The sequence below is a fragment of the Podarcis cretensis genome (assembly GCF_951804945.1).
Source record: "Podarcis cretensis genome assembly, chromosome: 6".
Classification (NCBI taxonomy): domain Eukaryota; kingdom Metazoa; phylum Chordata; class Lepidosauria; order Squamata; family Lacertidae; genus Podarcis; species Podarcis cretensis.
Window position 1 is genome coordinate 20,345,380 of NC_137175.1, and position 24,700 is coordinate 20,370,079.

General features: G+C 43.8%; 1 protein-coding gene across 1 annotated transcript in view; it reads left to right on the forward strand.

The window, feature by feature from the left end:
• Positions 1-14,180: 14,180 nt before the first annotated feature.
• The window catches only part of LOC307217785 (opsin-5-like), a 76,760-nt gene continuing 66,240 nt past the window's right edge, over positions 14,181-24,700 (forward strand). The window contains exon 1 of the mRNA XM_079979669.1: positions 14,181-14,542. The gene's annotated coding sequence lies outside the window, so the exon portion shown is untranslated. The remainder of the gene's footprint in view (positions 14,543-24,700) is intronic.

A 24,700-nucleotide genomic window follows, 5' to 3' on the forward strand; every position in this document is an offset into this window, starting at 1 on the left:
CAAAAGCACTGGTGGCCTGGAAGTCCTGGAGAGAGTCCTGGGGGCCAGATAAGAGAGGCCTAGGGGGCCATGTTTGCTCCACATGCCCGAGGCTCCCGGTTGCTATTAAGCAGTAAAGCATTTTTACAAATCGGCACACTAAAATTTAAGCAGCATAAAACAGAGAAACCCAACAATCCATAAAGTCATAAGTTGTGACAGTGGCAGAGGAAATCCCAACGACGACTGCAACTAGCACCTCATCACAGTAGCATGAAACCATCTCAGCTGACTGTTGAAGCCAATTTTGTTTTCTCAGCGCGTCAGGTTCAGAGGGAAAATGGAGCAGTGCTACTGAAGTTAGTGCCGGAGTACAATTAGGAGCAGCATAAAAATCACCGAGAAAGCTTATACAAAAGTAATGGTAGGGGGACCATCTACTGGTGTGGAATATTGAGTTCATGTAGAACTGCGTGTTAAACTTCTTCCTTTTAAATGACGACTCTTAAGGCAGTGCGATGTAGTGGCTAGAGTGTCAGGCTAGGACATGGGAGACTATGTTTCAAACCCCCCCAGTCAGCTGCGAAGCTCACTGACCTCGGGCCAGTCACTGCCTCTCAGCCTGACCTACTGCACAGGATTGTTGTGGGGATTAAATGAAGAGGGGGAGAACCAGGTAAACTTGTTGAATTTGCAGTGTCCCAAGCACAGCGGAATGATGAGGAGTACGTGCCACATACTCTATATTACTTTATTTACACTTCAAAGCTGGTAGATTACAGAAAAACATCTTGCCTCTGCCGGAGCAGAGAAAGCAACCTCTCTCCTCTAAAGCACGAAGAGAACACAGAAAAACAGGAAACCAGTCTACGTCACATCCAGTCTCCTTTCCCGTGAGAAACCCAACAGCAATGCTGTCTGTGGAATGTAAACACCTGTCTCGTGACAAGCACTTCGCTGCACAGTGAAGAGAGCAGAAACCAACATCCTCCCCCTTTCTGTGAACATCACTGGGCAGCGTGTTCGTACAATATCAGTACAAACCCAACTTCTGCACATAGGTACAGTGTTGATCCCTTGATACAACCTTGGACAATACATCAGCAGGAATTTCATTACCTGGCATATAGGACACCGTTACGAGTCCCCTCTGAATACGTTCCCTAGCATGTTGCACCTTCAATTGCAAGTGCTTCGTGCTTTGCTTACAACCTTCAGAATTCAGCAAAGCCAAACATGCTTTGTTGTCCTGGTAAACCTGGATTGGACATTTGACAGGAATTTTCATGTCTTTGCACAATTGTAACAACCATTCACAATTTTTGAGTGAATAAGACAGTGCATTCAGTTCAGCTTCACAAGTACTTAAGCTAACTGTTGTTTGCTTCTTGCATGACCAATCAAATAGACCCTGATTGTACATGTAGCAAACTCCAGACGTGCTTTTCCTGTCTGTAGTGTCACTTCCAAAACTTGCATCTGCAAATATCTCAAGACCACCAGACTTCTGATTGTTAAATCTCAGTCTGTAATGCATAGTGCCTTTCAAATCAGCTATGCATTTCAGAGCTTTCCAATCCTTAACAGTAGGATTGTTGACTTGTCTGCTTAGCAAATTACAGCTAACAGCAATGTCTGGTCTTGAACATCTGGCAATGAAGTTTAGCTTGCCTAGCACACTTCTGTACAGTGTAGTGTCAGAAAATGCTTCTTCAGTGTCATCTACCTGATAACCTGTTGTCATCGGTGTGTCTACAGGGTTAGCATCCATCAGGTTTATTTATTTTTTTTAAATGATTTTTTATTAAAGTTTCAACAAATTTTATAGTAACACAAAAAGCAAAACATCACAACAACAATACAAACAAACAATACAAAACAGAAATCAAACAAAAATTAAAAGGTTCAATTCTTGGTTTCATACAGCTTTCTTTCCGGACTTCCTCACATCTCCCTTTTCTGTTTTCAAATTTCCGATTTAGTTTCAGCAGATTATTCCCCTATTTTAACCAAATGGATATGTCTTAATTTCTTTTAAAGTTAACCATTCCTGCTGCTATCCACTCATCTTTTTATCTTCCCTCCTTAGGTTAACTAAACTGTGATTCTCTTATTTGTTACTAATGAAACATCTTTGCACATTCCTTCAGCTTTGTCACTAATGCCACATTGTCTCAATATCCTGCATCATATTAACATTCATATAGTTTACAATGTTTTTGCAGATAATCTTTGAATTTCTTCCATTCTTCTTCTATTTGTTCTTCTCCCGTATCTCGGATTCTGCCAGTCATTTCTGCTAGGTCCATATAGTCCATCAATTGCATCTGCCATTCTTCCAGAGTGGGCATATCTTGTGTCTTCCAATACTTTGCGATGAGTATTCTTGCTGCTGTTGTTGCGTACATAAAAAAGGTTCTATCCTTCTTTAACACCTTCTGATCAACAATGCCCAGAAGGAAGGCCTCTGGTTTCTTCAAGAAGGTATACCTAAATACCTTTTTGAACTCATTATAGATCATTTCCCAGAATGCCTTTACCCTTGGGCACGTCCACCAGAGGTGAAAGAATGTTCCCTCAGTTTCCTTACACTTCCAACATTTATTATCGGGCAAATGGTATATCTTTGCAAGCTTGACTGGTGTCATGTACCACCTATAAATCATTTTCATAATATTTTCTTTCAAGGCATTGCATGCCGTAAATTTCATGCCAGTGGTCCATAACCGTTCCCAGTCAGCAAACATAATATTATAACCAATGTCTTGTGCCCACTTAATCATAGCTGATTTAACCATTTCATCCTGAGTATTCCATTTTAACAGCAAGTTATACATTCTTGACAATGTCTTAGTTTTAGGTTCTAACAATTCCGTTTCTAGTTTCGATTTTTCCACCTGGAAACCTAGTTTCTTGTCCATGTTAAAAGCCTCTCTAATTTGGTGGTAATGTTGCCAGTCTCGCACTCTATCTTTTAACTTCTCGAAGCTCTGCAATTTCCATGTGTTTCCTTCCTGTTCTAATATCTCCCAATATTTCGGCCATTTGGCCTCCATATTGAGCTTTTTCAGAGCCTTAGCCTCCATAGGTGACAACCACCTTGGGGTCTTATTTTCTAGCAAGTCTTTATATCTTATCCAGACATTAAAAACTGCTCTCCTGACAATATGGTTCTTAAATACTTTATGAACTCTTACCTTGTCGTACCACAAGTATGCATGCCATCCAAACGCATTATTAAACCCTTCCAAGTCTAGAATGTCAGTGTTTTCAAGAAGTAGCCAGTCCTTAATCCAGCAGAAGGCTGCTGATTCATAGTAAAGTTTCATGTCTGGCAGGGCAAACCCCCCTCTTTCTTTAGCATCGGTTAATATTTTAAATTTTATTCTGGGCTTTTTGCCCTGCCAGACAAATTTAGAAATATCTCGCTGCCACCTCTTGAAACAATCCATTCTGTCCACAATCTGCAAAGTCTGAAACAAAAACAACGTTTTCGGCAAAACATTCATCTTTATAGCGGCAATTCGGCCCAACAAGGAGAGTTTCAAATTTGACCATGTTTCTAAATCTTTCTTTACCTCTGACCAACATTTTTCATAATTGTCCTTAAATAAATTCAGGTTTTTAGCTGTCATATTTATCCCTAGGTATTTCACTTTCTTCACCACATTTAAATCTGTCTCTTTCTGAAGCTTTTCTATTTCCATTAAGGTCATATTTTTCTCCAATACTTTAGTTTTTTGTTTATTTAATTTGAATCCTGCTACCTGACCAAACTCCTGAATCAGTTCTAAGACTCTTTTCGTACTAGATTCTGGCTCCTGTAACATTAAGACCAAGTCATCTGCAAAGGCTTTAAGTTTATATTGTTTAGCTCCGACCTGAACCCCTTTAATCAACTGGTCTCTCCTAATCAGATTCAGGAGCACCTCCAGGACCGAGATAAATAACAATGGAGAGATAGGGCACCCCTGTCGCGTTCCTTTTTCAATTTTAATCTCTTCTGACACCACATTGTTAACTATCAATTTTGCTTTTTGTTCCGAATATATTGCTTCTATGCTATTTTCGAACCCTCGTCCCACACCCATTCCCTTAAGATTTTTTTTCATAAAACTCCAAGAAATGTTGTCAAAGGCCTTCTCCGCATCAATAAAAATTAACACTGCTTTTGTATTTATATTCGTCTGCAATAACTCTAAAATGTCAATGATGTTTCTTGTATTGTCAGACAAATGCCTTCCAGGGAGAAAGCCTGCTTGGTCCTTATGTATTACTTCATTTAACACTCTTTTCAGTCTATTTGCCAAAATGTCTGCAAAGATTTTATAATCCACATTTAACAGGGATATGGGACGGTAGTTTTTAAGTTGTGTCTTTTCAGCTTCGGATTTTGGTATAAACGTGATGAAAGCTTCTTTCCACGAATCTGGTGCCTTCTTCCCCTCCATTATCTCATTACACACCTCCTTTAGTGGTTGAATTAAATAGTCTTTCAACATCTTGTAATATTTGGAGGTTAACCCGTCCGGCCCTGGAGATTTGCCCAATTGCATATTCCGAATAGCACCTTCAATCTCCTGTTCTGTTATTTCATAATTCAATATCATCTTGTTTTCTTGAGATAGCTCTTGTAATCCGTTAGTCTTTAAAAATTGGTCTATGTCAAACTCTTTTTGCGGCCCCTGCGTGTAAAGTTGTTTAAAATATCTCTGGAAACACTTTCTAATCTCTTCAAGTTTCTGTATATTTCTCCCCTCTATCTCAAGGTTGGTTACCGTATTCAACTTCTGTCTTTTTTTCAGCTGCCATGCTAGCAACTTTCCACATTTATTTGCCGATTCAAAAGTTTTCTGCTTCATTTGTTTAATTTTCCATTCAACTTCTTTATGTACTAATTTCATATATTGTACTTGATAGAGTTTAATTTCTCTCAAAATCTCCTGCGACTTGGGTTTCGATCTTAACCTTTTCCCCCCCTTCTTTTATTTTTTCCAAAATTTTGTCTTTTTTCTCATTTTGGGTTCTCCTCTTTATTGCATTCTGCTGTATCAGAAACCCCCTCATAACTGCTTTACTTGCGTCCCAGATTATTCTTTTTTCCACTGTAGTGTTCAAATTAACTTCAAAATAGTCCTTCAAGTTTTTTTGGGCCTTCTTAACAATCTCTTGATCTCTTAATAAGGTGTCATTTATCCTCCATCTAAAGGAACCAGTTGTAGTTAATCTCATTTCCATCTTGACGGCGTTATGGTCGGAGCATGTTTTTGGGCAGATTTCCACTTTTCTAGTCTTTGGTGCCAGTCCTCTAGTTATCCATATTTGGTCAATTCTTGTCCATGTCAATTTAGCTTCAGAAAAGAAAGTCCCTTCTCTTCCTAGGGGGTTTTTAGTTCTCCAAATATCAATCAGATCCATATTGTCAGTTAGTTCAAAGAAAGTCTTAGGTAGTCTGCCCTCTTTTGTTATATTATGACTTTGTGCTTTGTCCATGTTCGTGGACACCACTCCATTCATATCTCCCATCAAAATGATGTTGTTGTAGTCAATGTGCTCCAGCATTTTCTCATGCAACTTCTTATAAAATTCCGACTTTCCCTCATTTGGCGCATATATTCCTAAAATCAAAAATTTTTCTCCTTGTGCTTGAATTTCAATTGCCACAATCCTTCCTTGTTCATCTTTAAAAAGAAATTTCGGTGACAGGCTTTCTTTTGCATATATAACAACTCCTCTCTTCTTCACTCTGTCAGATGAAATAAATTCTTGACCCAATCTCTTATTAATCAAAACTTTCCTATGAAGCCTAGTCACATGTGTTTCCTGTAGGCAAATTAAGTCTAATTGCTCCTTTTTTAATATGTGAAATATCCTCTTCCTTTTCTTCGGGCAATTGCAGCCATGAATATTCCAAGTTACTAGTTGCAGGGCCATGCTGGAGCCTTCTTGTTCTTTTTTTGGGTGGTGTCACTTACTTCTGGTCCGCAGATCCCAAAGGTGTGGGAACAGAGCTTAGTGGTCCAGATCCTAAGGCTCCTTGTTCCACTTCAATCCCTTTCTGAAGGTCTTCTCCGTAGTGGCTCAGGAATTTTTCCCTATCTTCAGCTGATTTGATTTTAACCTTCTTCCCCCTAAAAGTGAAAGATAGTCCCTGGGGGAACTCCCATCTAAAAATGATGCTGTTTCCTTTCAATAGCGTCACCAAATCTTTGTAATCAGCTCTAAGATCTAATAAATATTTCGGGATGTCCTTGTAGATTTCCACGTTGGTATCATGGATAGTTAAGGTCTTTTGATAGTGTGCATTCAGTATCTTGTCTCTTTCTTCTTTCGATCTGAGGGAGATCAGACAGTCTCTAGACTTGTCTTTCCTCCCTCCTCTTCCAAACCTGAATGCAGTTGTTATTTTAAAATCCTTATCTTCTTCCAAAGACCAAAGTTCTGCAAATTCTTTTGTCAGATACTCCTTCAAGTCTCCTTTTTCAAGTTCTGGGACTGACCTCAGCCTCAAATTATTTTCTTTACTTTTCAGATCCACCATGGAAAGATATCCCTGATGATCACCAATCTGTTTACGCATAGGTTTTATTTCCTGTTCCACGGCTTCCACTTTCCGTTGAGCCTCCTCTGCAATTTTACGATTTTCAGTGGTGGTTTCTAAGAGTTTCCCAATTGCCTGTGCATTTAAGCCAACTTGTTGTGACAAATTATTTACACTAGCAGTGTTCTGATCTAGTTTAGATGAGTGCTCATTCACTTGCTTACACAGATCATCTAGTTTCCCCAGGATTTTATCCAATACTGTTACTGATGTGTCTCCACCTGTGGCCATTCCTGCAGGCCTTGCTGGCTCTAAATCTTCCTGTGGAGTCACGGAGACTGTAGGAACCGATGATCTGCGCAGCTGTGAAGTTATCGTAGTTTGTTGTGTTTTGGCTTTTGCTGATCTTGTCTTCCCACTCATCCCACCACTGTCTAGACGCCAAGGTCAGTCTTATGATTAACAGTTCCCATGGGAATCCACAAGCCCTTGGATGGAAAATTCCCCCCAGCCGTTGCAAGTTTTCAATAAACCACTAGGGGAAGACTGGCTGTTTCTTCACAAAGGAAAAACAATTTGCAATATGTCAAAAATCAAAGTCTCTAGAAAGTTCAATAACAATGTCTAACAGCCCCAGACTTCCAAAGACCTTCTGAGGTTCTTAGTTTTTGCAGAGCCAAGCCTTAATTCCTTACAATGTCTCAAAGAGTGCAAGTTTCTAGTGTAACAACTCCATGTAGCAATCCACTGTAACAGTTCCAACAGACTGGCAGCTCTGGCAATTTAGTAGCTCTACCAATCTGGCAGTCCACTGCAGTCACTGTCTCTCAAAGAATTTAAAAATCCATAAAAAAAGAAAGATATATCCACAGGTATAGGGTATAGTCCACAAGCATAGTAAATTAGAGCCAATTGATGCTTGGAAAGATGCTATTCAGAGAAATAGTTCAACGGCAATTAGAAAGTTAAAAGTCTCTGCTTAAAATCTATATACAAAACTGGGAGACGGACTTCCTGGTTGCATCTCCCGCTTCAGTGCCAAATTTCCACAAATTTAGTCTCAAAATCGATTATCTTCACCTACTCACGAGTAGTTGGTTTATATCCGAATTGTCCCAGGAAAAAAGGTCAGCGCTCACCGGCAGCAGCTTCGCGGCTTCGTCTCTGCAGGAAGAGCGATTGACTCACAGCACCGCGCTAGCCCTTTCACGCTCCGGAGCTCCTTACGGGGTTCCTTTGACGTTTCTGGGCGCACAAATGGTGCCCACCGAGTCCCACGGCCACAGGCTATCTCTGCCTGTGGTTTTCCAACGCGGGTCTCCGCTTCGCCGTAGCGGACGACCCGTTTCTGCAGAGCCTCCTCTTCACAAAGTAAAGAGGACCGCCATTGCCGTTCGCGCCGCCTCCGGAAGCCCGCATCCATCAGGTTTAGTTTGCTTAACACATCAGCAATTTTCCGTGACTGGTGTACTAGAATGTTACCATCTTGATCTCTCTCTATTTCCAGAGATAGGTAGTTGTTTACCTCACCAAGATCTTTCATGTCAAAGTGCTCTTTCAGTTGAGCTAGGGCGTTATTGTACATTGTGACATCATCCCAAAAGAATAAAAGATCATCAACATAAAACAAGCAATACAGTTTCTTTTGCCCCTCTTCTTTGACAAATACACATGGATCAGCTTTCCCTTGCTTAAAACCTAGAGAAAACAATACCTCAGTGAGTTTTGTGTGCCAACACCGTGCACTTTGTTTGAGACCATAAAGGGACTTTTTCAGAGCACAAACATATCCCTGTTTTACCTGTACGCCATCAGGTGGAAGCATATAAAGTGATTCATCTAGAGATCCGTACAGAAAAGCTGTATTCACATCATGGTGACTAATGTGTAGATTCTCCTCTGCAGCTAGCTTGAGCATAAGCCTAATGCTCTCATACCTCACTGTGGGTGAGTAGGTCTCGTGATAGTCTTCACCTGGTACCTGTGCAAAACCTCTGGCTACCAATCTGGCTTTGTGTCTGACTATCTTGCCATTTTGATCTGTCTTCGCTTTGAAGACCCATTTGCTTCCAAGCAGTTTCATTCCTGGAACTACTGGAACAAGTTCCCATGTTTTGTTCCTTTCCAAGGAATCAAGCTCAGCTTTCATGGCATTTAACCATGGCTCAGCTTCCTTTGAATCCAAATCCTGGATTTCTTGGAAACTTGAAGGTTCAAATACCTTCTTGGAGCTTTTAACAGCTGTTACTGCTATCTTAGCAAACTCATCAGCAAATCTCTTTGGAGGTCTGCCTTTTGTGGCTCTTTGTGACCTGCGAATTAGCCTTAGGTCTTCAACACTCTCCTCTTCCTTCTTAGGAGAAAAGTGACCTATTGTGAACAATGGTTCCTCCAATTCTTGATCAGAGCTTTCAGAGGGTCGCATAGAGGCTTTCGCACTCTTGAAATCCTCTGAATCACCCGATTCACTTTCAGACTCAGAATCAGAACCTTCATCAGTGGGTGTGGGTTGCTGTGGCTGCTTTTGACTATCCTCAGTCTCATCACTGTCATCAGGATAACATTGGAAAATTCCCACATTCTCCCCCCACTTGGCATTGTACTCAACACTTCTTGTGAGCTTAATTGTCTTAGAGTCAGTCATCATTATTCTGTAAGAACCTTTCTGATAACCTAGAAAGATACCATGCAAACCACGCTTGTCTAACTTGGAGTTTTGTGGTGAGTGAACCCACATGTCAGAACCAAAAATTTTCATGTGTTTGATGTATGGCTTCTTGCCAAACATCTCCTCATAGGGGGTACAACCAATCGCTGAAGACAACCTGCGATTATAACTGTAAGTGAAACACGAGAGAGCTTCGGCCCAATAACTCTCTGGAAGATTGGCATCATGCAGCAAGGTTTTTAACCCTTGAAGCAATGTTTGATTTGCCCTCTCGCAAAGTCCATTCTGCCATGGCGAGCGAGGACTAGACAAATCGTGTTGAATTCCTTTCTCGGACAGAAAAGCTTCAAACTGCTGAGAAGTGAATTCCCCCCCGCGATCAGTGAAAAGAATTTTTATCTTCTTACCATGCACATTTTCCAACCAAGCACAGAATTCCTTGAACCTTGGAAAAGCCTCTGATTTCTGCTTGAGATTGTACACATAAATATACCTGGAAAATGCATCAATGAGAACCATGAAGTACCTATTTCCACCCAAAGAGGGCGCTAGTGGTCCAACCAAATCAGCATGAACAATTTGGTATGGTTCTGTAGCTTGCCTACTAGACACCTTGCCTTTCGCAGCCATTTTCACCTTGTTTGCTGCGCATGCCTTGCACTTCATGTGGTACCTGCAGGATTTAATAGTCATACCTTCAACCAAGGCAGGCATTTTAGATACTGCCTCAAAATTCAAATGACCAAATTTTCGAAGAAAATCGTGAATACATTCTGCATGCAAACTTTTGTTAGAACCTGCAATGCAACAAGTTTCATCCTGCACAACATCATCATAATACAAAACATACAAACGATCAACATATTCAGCATGCAATACATAATCATTTTTCTTTGTGATGATGCACCTTTTGTTCTTAAAGGAAACGTCAATTTTCTGCTCATTCAGCTGTCCAACGCTGAGCAGATTATGTTTGGCATCTGGTACGTAAAGCACATCCTGTATTGATAAGTCCAAACTGTGAAGAACAACAGTTCCGTAGCCTTTACTGGGTATTGTGTGGTCATCCGCCTGGTGAATTGCACCTTCCTGCGGTGTAAAAGACACGAACAGTCGCTTATCGTTGCACATGTGATGCGTTGCAGCCGAATCAACAACGAAGAAAGATCTAGACGTCTTCTGGACCTCTGCAACCTCTGGAGTGAAGCGTGAGACCATTGCCTTGTGCTGCATTGTCCTGGACACCGGACCTTTGCCTTTGCTCTGGCCTCTTCCACGCGATGAGCTTCCGCTGCGCTGCTCTGTCTTGGCCCTGGGATATTTGCATTCCCTCTTCATATGGCCTAGACGTCCACACGAGTAGCATTTCACTGCCTTCAAAGCTTTGGCGCCATCTGGTGGTTCCACTGCACTCTGGGATGACGTCTGTGAAGACTCCCCCTTACCCATGCAGCTATCACCCTGGCGGTCTGCTTCATTCTGAATCATGGCAGTATCACAGGCTACTCTGAGCTGAGCAATTGGCTGATTGGCATCAGATTCCCTACTTGCATCAGCCAGCCTTCTGCAGGTAGCCATCATGACTCTGGCATTAGCCTTCTGCATCATCTCTGCTGCTTTAAACAAGCTGCTTTATACAAGCTGTGTCTCTGCTGCTTCAAACCTCAATCCAAAGGCAAATTCAAAAGTGCTTTCTCTCTGCTGCCTTAAATCAAGCTGCGTCACTGTTTTCTGCAGCTGCTTTATTCCAAAAGCACTTTGAAAAGTTACTTTCGGTTTTCCCCAGCATAGGAGCTTGTTCCTTTGAGCCTTTGCCTGTGCCCGGCAAAATGGCCATAAAAGTTCAGAGTCCAGCCATAAAGCCATTAATTAGAAGCTGGCAGGCTGCCCGGAGCATGAGCACATACCTTATCAATCATCTTGACGGCAGATACCGTCCGATCCGTCCCTCTGCATTCCGATCCTTTTGCCGGCATTCAGATGACTGCGTCTTTCTTCTGGGCCGATAACCAGGAATGTTGAATTTGCAGTGTCCCAAGCACAGTGGAATGATGAGGAGTACGTGCCACATACTCTATATTACTTTATTTACACTTCAAAGCTGGTAGATTACAGAAAAACATCTTGCCTCTGCTGGAGCAGAGAAAGCAACCTCTCTCCTCTAAAGCACGAAGAGAACACAGAAAAACAGGAAACCAGTCTACGTCACATCCAGTCTCCTTTCCCGTGAGAAACCCAACAGCAATGCTGTCTGTGGAATATAAACACCTGTCTTGTGACAAGCACTTCGCTGCATAGTGAAGAGAGCAGAAACCAACAATACTATCTTGAGTTCCTTGGAGAAAAAGATGGGATATAAATGCAAATAATAATAATAATGCTCTAATGCAGAGGTTCCAAACTGACCCTAATTGGGTGATAAGAGCATTCTACATGGTGCAGAAGTACGAGACATGTGACTCTCCCCAACCCCAAGTCAGAAAGTGAAATAGAGAATTGGGGAAGCTTTATTATATCTTAAATGAGCGATCTTGGAGCTGCTTGAAAAGCTTGCTTTGTAAAAAAAACCTCCCCACCGCTATCCATAAGCCCAGATCTGTGGGAGCTCATAGCTGTGGTTATTCATTGGTAAGGAAATGGTACTCTGTGTATGCTTCATGGCATAAAGTAGACTAGGCTCTACAGAAACATCTCTGGGGGGATCTGGCAACAAATCTCAGTAGTAAAACTGGAAAAAAAATGATTGCTTATCTTTTAGCCTTAATGTTCCTTATAACTGGTTGCCTCTGACCAATAAACACATTGTTAATATGTTGCCTGACTTATGCAACTGTACTGGCCACCTAATTAATTTTCTGTTAGCATCCCTGATGTTTAGTAATTCAGAGGAAGACTTGTACAGTTGAGGCTGGTCCATTTGAGCTATGGGGGGATTGCCCCACCAACCTCAGCCTGCTCTTAGCCACCTCCCCCCACCTCCCTGCCACTTACTTAATACTTCTTCTTAGTCTCTGTGTCACCCCTTTTAGAACTTAGCAGGAAAGACAGGAGGGGAACCCAAGTTAGTTGGCTGTGCTTGTCACCCACTGTGCCTCTCCCTGCCTTCCACTCTTCATGTCCCAAAGGACACCAGCCATCACCGGATGGATTTAAAAGGTGCCCCTGTTCAGGGTGTCCAAAATCCAGGAGGCTGCAAATGTTGATGGACTCTCAAGTCTCTTCACATGCAGTCAGCATCCCCAATGATCAGGGATGATGGGAGCTGTCATCTAGGAATATCTGGAGGGCCACTGGTTCTGCTATCCTTACCCAAAAATCATTTTTAATACAAGTACTCACAAAAAGTGCTTCCAATATTGCCAGGGGAGATTGACAATGCCTCACATCTAAAAATAAATAATGAAATTGTGTTCTTTCTCCATAACTATGAGTTGCTTGCATTACAATGGATAAAGTTATTCACCTATAACATTCAGTGAATGTCAGTTGATTAGTTAATTGATCAAAAGCTTGTTCTGCTGTGTGGGATCCCTAAGTCATGCCTTGATAGCACCACTGTATGTGCCTTCAATGTTCATCTCGGTGGTTTAAAAAATATTTGCTTTTAACCCTTCTCCTCCTCAAAATCTGCACTACTGTACAGGGAATTGGCCAGCCTTGCAAAGCTGTTGCAAAAAAACCCCCTACATAATTTGTGTGAAGTATTTCCTGCTTTTAGGAGAATCACTGCACCCACTAAACACTGTCTGCCTGTGCCCCATCGTGATCTTGTCAATCCAGTTGCATGCCATCTGCCCACATGCTCACAGACTCTTTACAAACAGGAGATTTGAAGGGAAATAGACCTTTGCTAAACTGTTGTTCTGGGTTAAATTTTATTTGTTGATTACACGGTCATCCCACCCTTTCCTTCTAGGAACTCAGAAGTGTGTGTTATCTTCTCCCTCCCTATTTTATCCTCACATCAACCCTGTGGGGTAGGTTAAGCTGAAAGATAGTGACTGGCCTATGATCACCCAGTGACTGAGTGGGGATTTGAACCCTGGTCTCCACAGCCTCAGTTTGTCACTTTAACCACTATGCCATCTAGGCTTAGAAGACAATTTTGACTATTGTGCCTTCACTTGCAGGAGTCTGGGACCCATCAAAAACCTTCCCTGAAGCTCTGCGCTTGGTACACAGTCGACGCTGCATCACAGACAGTAGCCAGCAGCACAAGTACAGTGCAGGTTAATTTATGGAAAAAAACCAAACCTCTGCTAAAAAGTCACACAATTACAATGGATTAATTGTGTGACTCTTTAGCCAATTAATGATTCAATCTGCATCCATCTTCATTCGAGTAACTCAAAGTTCCGACAGCCACAGAGTTTTGGCCTCTTGCAGCAAAGAGAACGACAGAGTGCCTTGGCATCTTTTAAGACCAACCCATTTATTGTGGCAGAAGCTCCCATGGACTCAAAGCCACTTCTTCAGTTACATAAAGGAGGCAGTCATAAGGTGGGGGCAAATGGCAAGGAGCTGCAAAAATGACAGTCAGAAATCTTAGCTGTACATATGTTGGCTTGGCACAGCTTTATAACCTTTCACAGATTGGTGGTATTTGTTGAGATGATGGTATGGACACACAGTAGCCGGGCAGGGAACTACTGTCGGAGCAAGAAACAGTGTCCATAGCCCAGATCTCCTGGTATTAGGAAGCCAATCAACACATGAGGAGTGAAATTTTTCAAGAAGAATCCTTTCTCTCATTAAACCCACAAGTGATGGCATTGAAGTTCTCGGTGCCTTGTAATGGAGATGTTTCCCAAGCGCTGCACGTCCCAGCTGTCCCCCTCTCTTCTCCCCATCCCATCCCACCCCGCCTGCCCCCACCCCCGTGGCGGGCCGGCCCTCTTTCTCCCCCCTCTCTCCCCCACCCTCTGCGCCTCGTCCCTCCCCCTCGTGGTCCCGGCACTCACCCGCGGCTCTCCGTGGGTGGCAGGCAGAGGAAGGGCTGCGTGCGACTCCGCTCCTACATCAGACACACAGTCCGGCGCCGCAGTGGTGGCGGCAGCAGCAGCAGCAGCCAGTCAGCCAGCCAGCTAACCTTGCCCTACTAGCCAGCAAGGTGCGAGCGCGCTGTCGAGGAGCGCTGTCCGCCCCCTGTTGGTGCTGAACAGCCCCTGAGCGCTCCTCTCCGCGCTCTCCTTGCCCAGCCGCGGGGTAAGGGAGGGCGGCGGCAGGAGGGCGCTGCCATGGGCGCCGCGGCAGCTCTCCAAAGTTTGCCGGTGCACAGGACGGAGCCCAGCTGAAGGAGGAAGCGCCCGGGAGTCCCCCTGCCCACACGCTGCACGCCTCTCCGCGCGGAGAAGGTAAGGGGAAACGGGGCTCGCCCGGTCCTGCCTGAGCTTGGGAGGGTGCGGAAAGGGAAGTCGAGGCAAAGTCGTGCGGACGCCCACGGGCTCCTGACACGCTCGGGTAGAGGGGTGCCTTGACCTCCAGTCCACACGAAAGCGCCAGGGGGCGGCGGGGAGAGAGACTCGGCAGCGCTGTCGTATTGCAAATCACTTGCCCCGAGTTACTTCCTGGGTTATTCGCTCTGATGGAGTCATTGTGTGTGTGTGGTGGAGGGGGTCGTCGTCTTCTTTGCAACCCGCTTCAATGCATGTTGAGGGTGGAAAAGCGGGATTTCCGATCCGCAGGGATGGCCCGCCATACAGAGGCAGGCTGAGTAGTAGCTTCTCATCCGGATTAATAAATGCTGGGTATGAAGGGGCAAGGTTCTGTGTGCTATTACCTCGGGTAATGTTCCACCACACCGTTTGGATATTACATGGGGGGGGGGGGGAGAGAGAGAGAGAGAGAGAGAGAGAGAGACTGTGTACTGGGATAGGGGGCAAGTGGGATAGAAACACCCTGGCAAAGCAGAGACTGTGTGTTTGTAACTACCCCCGATACTTTTTTCTTTTTAAATCCACCACTACCTCCAGAGTAGATATGGTAATTAGTCCTCAAGACTAAGGGCTATATCCACAGCTATGGAAGAGCCATAGCTCAGTGGCAGTGCACCCGCCATGCATGCAGAAGGTTCCAGGTTCTGTCCCTGACATCTCTAGGTAGGGCTGCGAATGTCCCCTGCCTGAAACTCTGGAGAGCAACTGCCAGTCAGAGTAGTGCAATACTGAGCTAGATGAATGAATGCCTCAGTTTAATCAGGGATTGTGTGTTTGTGTGTGTGGCAACTTCACAACAACTGAGGATGGCTCAGTTGGTAAAGCATGAGACACATAATCTCAGGGTTGCGAGGTTGAGCCCCACATTGGGGAAAATATTCCTACATTTCAGGGGGCTGGACTCAATGACCCTCCTGGTCCCTTCCAACTCTGTGATTCTGTGAAGATCATTACATTACAATTGTGTGTGTGTGTGTGTGTGTGTGTGTGTGAGAGAGAGAGAGAGAGAGAGAGAGAGAGAGAGAGAGAGAAGAAAGAGGGAGACAATTTGCAGAGCAGGTGCTGTGCTAGAGATTCCTCTGCCCCCCCCCCCCGTTAGAAGATTTGTGTGAGTTGGGGATCTTTCCAGACACATCACAGAATCAGGTGGGATAATACTCTGGACGGTAGTGGCTGTGTGCTATGCGGCATCACCAGCCAAGGGATATGATATCAAAAGCCAGTGTGGTGTAATGGTTAGAGTGCTGGGACTATGGCTCAGGAACCCCAGGTTCAAATCCTTGCACAGCCATGAATGAACCTCACTGGGTGACTTTGAGCCAATCAGTAACTCTCAGCCTAACCCCCCTCACAAGGAGTAGAGGGAAAAGCCACGTGTGCTCTTTGGAGAAAGCACAGGCTGGAAATGTAATACAATAAATAGATACATAAAAATAAGTACTACCCTCCATCCAAGGACTATGCATTTCACCTCACTATTTTAAAAGCAGAAGCTGAAAGCTAAACTGTGCTGGAGGAATATGCATATAAGTTTTCTGTCCTGTGAAGGAACATGTCTCGGACTGTAGACATGTTCACATGTTGCACTGAACACAGGTACAAGCTGCAGGTACATGGGTTTGTCTGAAAGTGCACACTTGTTGATTTGTACAGCTGAGGTGCACAGAGGAACAAAGGAAGTGGCCAGCTTCTGTGCCTGATGTTGGTCTTTCAAGCTCAGGGTTGTCTGCAACACTGGCAGCAGCTCCCCAGGGTCTCAGTCTCTCCCAGCCCTGCCTGGAAATGCCCCAGGGATTTACCAGGAACCTTCTGCATGCAAAGCAGGAGCTCCCTGGCTGAGCTATGGCCCCCCTCTTCCCCCCAAAAAAACACCCAGATTGCAGATTCATTGAATGTTATAGGTGAATAACTCTACAAGTGTGCAGCTAAACTCTTTGTGTGCACAGGTACACTCCTGTAATGTGCAAACACTCGATCTGAAATTCTCGTATGCATTTGTGAGCTGGAGGAGAGGGAATACCAAACAGTAGGTGTTGTGTGATTCCTGCTCAGAGATCATGGCTGTGTGTACAGGCTTTCTTCCAAAGCCTGCAAGATATTTCTTTAGAAAAGGATTTGCATGATACAGTATTCCTTCCAAAATAAGCAGGCAAGGAGGAGAAGTAGTGTGTGTTTGTGTGTGTGTGTGTGTGCGTGTAAGAGCTCCTCCCTTTCTCAAATATATGCCCATACACAAACACACCAGAGCAAATAATGTTGTCCTTAGAGCCAAGCGTAAAGGTTAGATTTTCTCCAACGGGAGGTGTGTATACATTTCTTTGTACCATCTCAGCTCCCCAGATCAGAAGCTATGCATCAACATGAGCTGTATGTGTGCGAGACCCGGCCAGAATTGGGAGCTTAGTATGACCCTCAGTCCAACAACAGAGTATGTTCTAACAGCCTTTTACAAAGGTACAAAGACATCTCCAAGGCCGGAGTGTGTGGTGAGAGAGATCTTTTCTCTTCGGAAGCATTTATATAGCATTCTTCCCAATCTTTCCTATAAGAAGTTCAAGGTGGCGCACCTGATTCTCTCACCTCTGTTTTATCCCCACAACAACTTTGTGAGGTAGGTTAAGCTGAGAAATACTGACTGGTCCAGGAACACCCAATGAGCTTCATGGCTGCATGGGGAATTGAACCCGAGTCTCTGTTGTCCTAGTCCAATACTCTAACCCAGGAGTGGCTAACCTGTGGTCCTCCGGATGTTGTTGGACTCAAACCCTTATCAACCCCAGCCAGGGATAATCAGGGGTGCTGAGAGTTGCAGAACAGCAACATCTGTGTGGCCACAGGTTACATCCCTGCTCTCTCCATCGCACCAAACTGGACCTCAGGAATACACTTCCTGTGTATGCATGGGAGAGACAGACAACAGCTCTTGTGACTGGTCACAACCACACCATACATTCAAAGCACATCTCTCCCCACCCCAAGCATCCTGGGATCTGTTGTTTGCCAAGAGTGCTGGAGATGCTAGCTTAAAAAACTACATTTCCCAGGATTCTTTGGTAGGGGGTGTACTTTAACTGTACAGTTTGGCTGTGACCGGTATGTCTCTGAAACCCATATAAGAGTCTGTGACCCACAAGTCTTCTCCTAAACCCTTCTGCCTAGGAATCGAGAGGGAAACACATCAAGAGGGTTGTGTTTCTGTACAAGAACAACTTCCCCCCTGCCACAGGAGCTGTGTGGGAGAAGGGGTTGGGGGGGAATGCATAAGTCTAGGAAATCTTAGCCCAAAGGCAAGAAATGGAGATGGAAAAAGGGTCTCCCCTGGGAAGGTACATAGGAAGCTGTCTGGTATACTAAGCCAGGCTGTTAGTCCATCAAGCGCTATATTGTCTACAGTGACAGACAGGGAGCCTCCAGAGTTTCCCGGGCTTACCTGGCGACGCTGAGGACTGACCTTCTGCATGCAAAGGATGTTTTCCACTTTTGAGTTGCAAATCCTCCCTGCTGTGACTGTGTATCAGAAAGACCCTTCATAACATTGCTATTATGTTCGATACACCCCCTCAGAGAAGGAGCTATAAGTGGGAGAAATCTCAGAGCAAAGACTGAGTGGGTGGCATGTGTGTGCGATTTCGGGGTACACAGATATGCCTTTGTGTGCACACGTACGTTCCTCAGACAGACACTTCATTTTTTATTTTTTCTTTGCAAGAGCAAAGGCTGCGTGTCAGAGAAACTCTTGCCCTCCACCCCGCTCTGTTCTTTATTTCCTCATGCGACAGAGACACAGAAGAGGCATACTCAGGGCCAGTTCTGACGCAGTGATTTGGAGGAATATATACTGAAAACGTCATGGCAGGATGGAAAATCTACATATGGTTCTGCAGGGATATGTCCTCAAAGTCTTCAGGTTTTGCACTGTGGGCTTAAGAGTTTGCTACTATACCCCAATACATAATCAGTGTTCAAAGGGGAAATATGTTGTATTCTGAGAGAGAGAATGAGAATGAACAAGTTACTCCAGTGGGAGTTACAGTAGGAATAGTGATCGTGGAATCATAGAACTGGAAAAGATCCTTGAGATCATTCAATCCGCACCCTTGTCCAATGCAGGTCTTACTCTAGGACATCTGACTGCATGGGGGGGGGGAGGTAATGATCAGTGATAAGTTTTGAGGGAGACATAAATCAAGTGCTTCTTTCAAAACAGGCCCATTCCTTGTTCATTATCTGCTACATCCAAGTCGGACCTAGACCCAAAGTTCAGAATCATTGGACCTTTCTGTCAGTTTGTTTGTGCTGCTGTTATGACCCCTCAGATTTGGGCTGTGCCTGTGTTTTCTAGGGATGGAAACTGATAAAAGGATCGCTTATTCTTCTGTCTTTCAAATGATCAATCAATTCATGAACTGGTTTACATTTCATTCAGTTTGCATATCCTTAAATCAGGGCTAGGGGCCCTGTTGTTGGACTCCGAGTTCCCATCAGCCTCAGCCAGCATGCCTAATGGTCAGCGATGATGGGAAGTTAAATTCCCCATCTCTGCCCTGAACCTTCAGTATAGCTCAATATAGTTCAAATTGTCTGAGATACCTGCAATTTTAATAAGAAGTAGTTACCACTCTTTGCTAGAAGGGAAACTTCTAAATATTACCTTTTTCATTCCCTTTTCATTTTGCCATTACCAACAGTCGTCCCCACCCCACCCCCAGAACTTGTGAATCTTTAATCCGAGTAGCATTTTGCCTCACTGAATGAAATTTGTTCCCCCCAATTAATCTGGTGAATGTAGCATAGGGCAGTGGTTATAGAGTGCTGGGTTTTGACTGAGGAGAGCTGGGTTCAAAGTCTTGACCAGCTATGAAGCTCACTGTGTGACCTTGGACTGGTCAGATAGCCTCAGCTTCACCAGATTGCTGTGAGAGTAAAATGTAAGCCTCCCCAAGATGTTGGCAGGAGGAAAAATATATTAAAAATGTGATGCTGATTGGAATCAGCTGACGAAAGCTTCCAGACCTAGCATTTTCTTCCCACACTATTCTTCCTTCCTAGAACTTGGGTGACCTCTTTACAGCAAGATCTACCATACAGCTTATATTTTTGTGAGCGAAGCATTCTTCTTTTGTGGGTGGAATATGCACGTATAGCCATTACGTTTGTGTTCAGGTTGTTTAGTGCTGTGGGTCTATTGTAGACGGACTTTATTGATGGGAGAAAGCACTCTAGAGAATAGCTGTCATTAGCTGAGCAGGTGGATTCACTTGAGAAGAAGTGACTGACGTAGAAATTGCTTGTCGTTATGTTGACACATAGTGCAGATTCCCTCTTCTTATGAGCACATGAACCTGCCTCTTACTGAATCAGACCTCTGGTCCATTTGGGCTGGCAGTGACTTTCTATACAGGTCTCACGCAAGGGTCTTTCCTAGCCTTGCTAAAGAAGCTGGGAATTGGATGTAGGCTGTTTTGCATGCGAGAGCCGTGCTCTCCCACTGAACTATGGCCTCTTTCCCCTGCCTAAGGGCATTCTATCACTCTCCATTAAATATAGAACTTCATATTTATCAGTGACACCCTTACCCCCACCCCCCTTTCAGAAATACTAGACATTCAAAGCAGCAGAAGCTAAGATGAAAATCTGCCATGTTTCAAAGCTGAACAGCGTTCTTCAGATCTCACATCTTGCAGGTTCAAATCCAAACTTGGGGTAAAAAAATTGTGCAAATTTAAGTTCAGAGACAGCTTGGCTGAAAAGGCAGAATCCGGCAATTTCACAGAATGGCATCTCAAAGTCCATGGTGCTCTGTACCTTGTCTGTGTTGAATTCCAAGACACAGATTTGGAGAGTCAAATAGAAACCCAGAAGACATAGCCTCTCCAGCATAGGAGTTGCAGTTGCGGCTTCTTGAAAAACTTCAAGTTGTTGTTTTTTTAAAAGGCACATTTAAACTTTTTTTTTTAAGTGGGTAAGATGTGTATCTGTATCTTTTCCTGCAACCGGCTTGAGCAGTGGAGCTTAAATCAAATCCAGCAGCAGATTTGTACATCTACAGAGTCCATGGATAAGCAGTTTTATTTTTTGCTTAAAATGGGAACAGTTTCACGCTAGGGAAGAAAGGTCAAAATGAGTTTACCCTTGGAGGCTTAGGGCATTAAAGGTGTATGTGTGTGTGTGCTTGCAAGCTTCCAAATGTACAGTATGCATTTTATATTTGCAAAAGGCACCCCTGATACTGAAGCATTGGCATGAGGAGCAGTACTGCATACTGTCTCTGTAATGAGCTGGCAAACTGCACAGAAGGTCTTATTGCAGTGGTGGGCAAGAAAATGCCATTAAAAGCTTAGAACTGATGAGAGCAGTAGGAAGACGGCCCAGAGACTGATTTCCTCCTCAGACTGGTGAGCAGGCCCCATGGTGTAGCAGCTACCAGAGCATGGAGAGATAGCTTGTGCATGGCATTTGTATCCACCCTTCCTCTAAGGAGCTGAGGCCAGCACCTCTAATTCACCCCACCACACACACACACAACCACCATTTTGTCCTCACAACAACCCTGTGAGGTAGGCTAGGCTGAGCAAGTGTGTAATTCTCCCAAGTCCATGACTGGAGATTTGAATGTGAGTCCAGTTCAATTTGCTCTAACACCCTGGCTATCTTTTGAAGCAAAGCGGTCCGGAGACGAATGAGAAAGGAACCCAGGGCGGCAAACACTTCTGTGATAAAACAAACACACACACCCCAAATTAAAAATGCAAAAAATATATATATACTTAGAATTGCTTTAAGCATTCTTTAAAAAACAAGAAAGCATCTAGAACGAACTCAAGAGCAGGTATGGCCAAATCATGGGCTTCCTCCAAATGTCAGTGCTACTCAGAGTAGAACTGTTGAAACGAAAGGACCTAAGTGAGTCATGTCCATTAACTTCAGTGGGTCTACTCTGAGTAGGGCAAGCATTGGATACAGCCCTCTGTGTGTGGGCAGGCCTACCAAACAAGAAAATTATGTCTTTAAAAAAGCAACATGTATTACTCAATTCATTTCAAAATGGAGGGCCATAGTTATGCCAAGTTTGCCCCCCCCCCCATTCTCCCCTTGCTCTGAGTGGCAAGTCATGCCCTTGTATGCGCATTATACGTTTATTTCAGAAGGTGGCTTTAGACAAACTGTTACCTTTTAACTCTTCCCCTCCCCCAAATTGCCATTAGGGGACTTGGCCAGGCTCGCAAAGCTATTGCAAAAAATTCCCTACATAGCCCACCCCCACCCCCTTGCAATGCAGAAATCTCAACACACAGCCTCCCATTCAATTTTAAACCGTACTAAGTCCTGCTTAACTTTGCAAATGTGCTAGTAATTTTATTGCTGCACCACTAGGGGGGACATAATTTGCATGAAGTACTTAGGAAAATAATTGCACTCATATTAAGTGTTGCCTGCCTGTGGCCTCATTGTGATCTTGTAAATCCAGTTGGTTCTATGTGCTAGAACTCGGCCCTCCAGATGTTTTGGGACTACAACTCCCATCATCCCTAGCTAAGAGGACCAGTGATCAGAGATGGGAGCTGCAGTCCCAAAACATCTGGAGGGCTGAGTTTGCCTATGCCTGTAGTTGCACATATTATCACACACTCCTTTTGTAGCACCCTGCTTGTGGTTAACGCTTAGCTGGAATGAAATATTCAACGCAGCAATAGAGAAATTAAAATAATAATTTATTTGTCAGACAAATAAATATGAGGCACAGTGGTATATGGTTACCAAGCTCTGGCCTGGCCTCCTGCCATTCTGGCCAGCACTTATATTTCCTTAATCCAGCCCCCTTGCTCCTCCTGTGGCTGCCTCTGTCCAATCAGCCTGGTTGAAATTCCTATTGGCTGTTTGCTAGAACCAATCACAAAAGATACACCCATTTCCTCTTGTCCTTTTATGGGAAACAAAAAGATATATATTCTTCTATCTATAAATGACAAATAAGTAGTAATATATCTTACATGTGTCTCAACAAGGAACCTTAATTACCAGCTCACCTCTCCCTATTGCCCTCCAAAACAAATGGTTTAATCTTAAATTTTTATCTTAAACAGATGTCAAGGATCTTGAGTTCACATCATCATTGAAAGATCTCCTTCTCTTGGAGGTCTTTTAAACAAAGGCCTGACAACCATATGTGTGCTCTAATGATGTTTCCTGCTTGGCGGGGGGGCTGGGCTGGTGGCTGGTGGCCCCTGTGATCTCTTCCAACTATATGAAATAAGAATCTAGCATAAGGATTTAACATTTCTTAGCTTCTAATTCCTTTGCATAATTACATTTAAGCCAATATATTTAATACATAACATAGATAGCTTTTTAGAAGAATAAACCTTTTCAAAGTAAAAAAGGAAGGAACATTTTACAGCCTCAAAATAAGATAGAAAGAAAACCTCTTCTCCAGCCAAGCCAGTTGCCTTTTTCACTGCTCTTGACCTTTCAACCTTAGGAAAATATGGCTCAAGTTTAATGGGAGGCACATGGTTTTATTTTACTATTTACCCACTCTTAATTATGTTTTTCTCTGCTTTTTTATCTTCTGTAATATGTAGGGTCAGTGTAACCTTGGCTCTCAGCCTGTAATTCCCTTTGACTTTGAGAATTGTTTTCTGCTATAAATCAGGGGGCCCCCTTGTCCAGGAGAATAAACATCTTGCCAAGGTTCTTAGGCAGCTGGTCTTCTGCCTGGCATGAACATTTGAAAATCTTTAAGCTCATTTTAAAATACAGGCCCTGATCAAGCCTTAATAAAAATGCAGGCTATGATTAGATGCCTCACTTTCAAAGAGGCGAATGAAGGGAATTGTCACCATAGCTCTGGGATGGATTTTATTTATGTCATATCTTTTCACCCCACCTTTTCCTCTAAGGAGCTCAGGACACTGTGCATGGTCCTTTTTCATTCCTATGATATCTTCACCACAACCCTGTAAGGTAGGTTAAGCTTACAGATAGTGTCTGGCCTAAGAACTCACCAGAGTGGGGATTTGAACCCTGGTTTCCACAGCCCACCGTCTGATGCTCCAGACACCCTGGCATTGAAGACAATTGTGACTATTGCGCAAGACTGTGGGATCCACCAAGAACCTCCCTCAGAAGCTCTGCGCTTGGTACACAGGCAATGCTGTATCACATCGCAGCAGCAGCAGAACCGTGCCGTGCTATTTATGGAAGAAAATAAACCCATGGCATTTGGATCTATCTACTTCAATGGCGTCAGGAGGCACATTGACCTAAGACCTCATGACCATATCCTCTGTTCCCATTACTTCATGCTAACATCAAGGTCAGGTTTCTCCAAAGGGCTGTGCCCCATTTTATTTCTCAGGGCAGATTTCCGCAGGAGTTGGGATGAGCTCTTTAAAACAACAACAAACAACAACAACAACAGCAGCCTCCTCCCCACCCTCAAAAGCAAAACCCTGTGGCATCTGCTATATTAAAATAAAATAATATATTAAAAAAACCCACCACAAAGCACACAGCAGAATTGGCACATTAAATACGCGAATGCTTTTTATTTTATTTTAACCATTTCTCCAGCAATATTACTGTAACTTCCTTAGATGTACCTGTGCCCGGTGCAAGATGAATTTAAAGGACCTGGTTTATGGTCTCCCTTCAATGGCAAAAATTGACAAATCTCCTTGTTTCTGCACAACCACTTGCAGTAAGCGTACCTTACTGTTAATGATAGCAGCACATCTATCACTCTGATCCAGACATGCCTTTCATTATAATAGCCGAAGTGATAGATGAACGCCTTACAAATGGCTTCGGCATAACCATAAAAACGGACACATCTGACGTAATCTATCAGAAATAAAACTTCATCTCCTGGATTTCTTTTTTGGCCTGCCTGGTTTTACAGCTATACTACTCCCTCCCTGCCCCCAACCCTTTCAACACTTGTTGCTTTGAATCAAAGGTTTAAATGGCAACTTGGATGGAAGGGGGGGGGGGGAGAGAGAGATTTACCTAGAAGAAAATCCCAAGGTTTCACAATAATTTATGTGGATAAACCACAGAGCCTAGGGCTTGCCGATC